The following is a 588-nucleotide window of genomic DNA, read 5'->3' as shown; positions in this document are numbered from 1 at the left end:
CCCAAACCTTAGATTATTCTCTTACTCTCATCAATTTTGATCGATTTCTCATGTTTTATAACACCTCTCTGTTTTTGTTTTACTTCGCAAAGTGTTCTCTCTTAATTGCGATTTTAATTCTATAACTCTTGTTGAAATCGCGATTTTCAATTGTTTCCTTAACTCCTCTGTAAGTACTATTACCTCGCGAAGGACCAGGGCTTCCGCTCGCGTGCCGCCTTCAAGTTGGTCCAGCTCAACAAGAAGCATGACTTCCTTTCGTCCGCCCGTGCCCTCATCGATCTTTGCGCCGCCCCCGGAGGCTGGTACGCTTCCTTTTCCTTTTCATTCATCTCAATTCAATTTACAAAATCGCCAAAATGGCGATTTCATGCTCGCGAGCTCTGCATTGCGAGATGTCGCCCATGTACTCTCTTTTTTGGCTGGTCTCGTTTGGGTCCTGGCATGAAAAAAGAAAAGAAAAAACCACTAATCACCTGTGTTTGTTTTTTTTTCACACAAACAAAAAAACAAACCAGGCTGCAGGTGGCGGCCAAGTACATGCCCGTGAGCAGCGTCATCATCGGTGTGGATCTGGTGCCGATCAAG

Source organism: Acanthamoeba castellanii (assembly GCF_000313135.1).
Source record: "Acanthamoeba castellanii str. Neff unplaced genomic scaffold scf7180000084650, whole genome shotgun sequence".
Lineage (NCBI taxonomy): Eukaryota > Discosea > Longamoebia > Acanthamoebidae > Acanthamoeba > Acanthamoeba castellanii.
The sequence above is the reverse complement of the archived record's forward strand: the minus strand, read 5'-3'. Positions refer to the sequence as shown.